Below are 2,947 nucleotides of genomic sequence, written 5' to 3'. Positions count from 1 at the left end.
CCTCAAGGGTAATCTGATTACCCTGTAGATGATCTCTGCACAGTCCGAGGTTCTGATGTAGCCACACAAGTGCCTGGCCTCTACCGGTATCCACTCAGGTAGGATCTAAAATATCTTCTCCTCATAAATCTACACTCTAAAAATTAGATCTTTATCTGATTTGAAAGTACTTCAGAACTCCTTCTGAAGTTGGAGCAGCAGTCTGTCGAAGATGTCCTACAGCCTTCTGTTCTAGGCGTCACCACGCCTTGGATCCTTGCCAGATGGACGTCCAACTTTTGGGACATGAAGAGAGGAGGAAGGAGAGCAGGGAGGATATGGAGAAGAGGGGAGGGGGTAGTAGCTATTGGGTTTTATGCATAAAATAATTTCATCCACAAAACCCTAGGCGCAGTAGGGTTTATATAGACCCTGTATACTGCGCAGTGCCACATCATTCAATCAATCAAAAAATTCCAATAAATTTTGGAAAAATTTTGATTGATGGAGTGATGTCATCTTATCACATTAGATAAGAACCTCACCCTCTCTCCTAAGTTGGCACCAACATTGGATAAGCTCAATCAAGGTGGCGCCAAAGAGTCCATGTTTATCAAGACTCTTTGGTTCTTATCCATTTGGGGCGCCCACTTAAATCCAATTGGGCTCACGCCATAATCTGATTATGGTACCCAATTCAATTAGGTTTTGATATGTGGACATTCTACAAAAATTCTTCAATGAGCTCTCTTCAGTTTAAGACCCATATGTCAACTTTTGATAGATGTCCTAAAATAAAATTGGCAGGTGCTAGAAATTAGCAGGTGTTGTCTTAAATTCATCTCATGAATTAAGACAAGCCTTTTCTGAGCAGGACAAGCTTCATTTAGATTGAAAAAAATCTTTCTAAGGTTCTCTGGATGAGTCAAATCATATTTGGCTAAGTAGAGACAAAAGATTACACGAGGAGGAAGTTAGGCTCAATCGTGTGCTAGCACGATTTTCTTGAACCTAATTGGATCTAATCTAAATCAATTGGATTAGCTCAATTGATGACATCCAGATCCTAACCCTTATTTGTGTGACTCAGTTAGGTTCAATTCCATTTGGTAATGAGACATGTCATGATCTCATCATTGACATCATCGAAACTCCTTTCGATGGACCAGAACTCTTCTGATTCAAACAATTAGAATGATCGATCATCAATATCATTCTAATTGCTCCCAAAATCTATTAGTGACACCTAGCAGTATGTGGTGGCAACCCATCAGAACTGAAGATGAACCTCTCGGTGCAGCTACCTGTGTGATTGAGTTCCTTTATCATGAGTCCCGACTGAATTAGGGTTAAGGTGAACTCATCAAACCCAACATCAGTCATATGAGTTAATCGATCGATCCGAGTCCGATGTGAAACCTTAATGAAAAACTCTTTTTTATTATTTGACTCTACCATGGCCATGGGCTTAAGGACTCGATCTTTCAATTATCATAGGACTACTCTCATCTACCGAGGTTGATAGATCCCATCTTGGTGCGATCTAGGTCCTACAATGAATATGCCACAGCCAACATATACCTCAGGATTCTGAATGGCTAGGAGACCAAGTTATGGTGTAGTCAAACTATAACACACTCAAGGTGAACTGTCGATGCACCTCAGGTCAAAGAACTAGATACACAACTGCAGCATCGAGCTAGTCATCGACGAGAAGGTAGACTTCCTTATGACTGCTCGATATGATCACGCTCAGTACTCTCATTCTCAACGAATATCTATACTCTCGCTCTGGTGTCTCCACACCATAGACTCAAGATATATCTACTCTAAGGAAGCGATCGTACACCAACCTTCCAGATCGATCACCATCCTTGTGATGATCCTATGGTCAGGAGCTGTTTATGAGTTAGTTATGTAAATTCAAGCCTTAAATTTTTAACTCTTAAAAATATAAATTTACATTCTCACTAACTCAAAGAATGTATCATAGACACAATGTACACAATGTGATAGAAAAATAACCCTTTTATTCATTTATAGTCAAAATTACAAATTTGCCCTTAGATTTATACAGAAATGTGTCAGTCGATCTGGCATCTAGGGCACACATCTAACAAGGGTTCTCAATACTCTATAATCCATAAAAATTTCAATAAAAAATTCTTTTTAAATAAAGAGATATGAAGAATCCTTGTCTAGGTCAAATACCTAGTCAAAAAAAATCCAAACAGGGCAAGACAAGGGGTGCCCAACTCATGGGCGCCCCCTCCTTCTCTTTCTGCCATGGACTACCAGCAAAGGGTGCACAATATATACCATAAGAGCCATAAAAATCTCAAAAAAAATTTGAATAAAATCAGTACCATAAGGAAAGAGTTTTGGTTTCCTAAAATTCTATCTCATAGAATTTGAAATCCAAACTAATTCCTACTTTGACTTGGTCCACAACCACATTCTATGCAAGAGAGAAAGAGTGGAAAGCTTTGGGCATGCGTGAAGGTCTGGGAGAGAAGGTTTTGTTATACAAAATAAGAGAGAGTGGGCGTGGGGGGCTAAGGTGGTGCAAGGTAGAATCCTAGTCTTACTAGGATTCAATCTATGACTTGTTCAAATTTGGTTTCTCAAACCATATCAAACCAAAACCAAATCAAACTAATTAAAATAGATCTTAACCAAATTAAGAATTTAATTTAATCAGATTAAATTAGATTTAAATATAATTTAATTTTTTAATCGAATTAGAAATTAGGTTGATCCAAGTCCTAATTGGACTATGACTAATTTTTTCTTGCACTTGGCTTATCTAATAAACCAATTGGACTTGATCAATCAAGCCCAAACCAAATTTAATTAAATCATATTCAATTAGACTTAATCTCAGCCTATTGGCTTAATCAAATTAAGTCAATTAGCAATCGAATTGCTAATCGATCCTCTTGCAACACTTGCACCAGGTTAAATGTCA

The sequence above is a fragment of the Elaeis guineensis genome, chromosome 16 (genome assembly GCF_000442705.2).
Source record: "Elaeis guineensis isolate ETL-2024a chromosome 16, EG11, whole genome shotgun sequence".
Lineage (NCBI taxonomy): Eukaryota > Viridiplantae > Streptophyta > Magnoliopsida > Arecales > Arecaceae > Elaeis > Elaeis guineensis.
The sequence above is the reverse complement of the archived record's forward strand: the minus strand, read 5'-3'. Positions refer to the sequence as shown.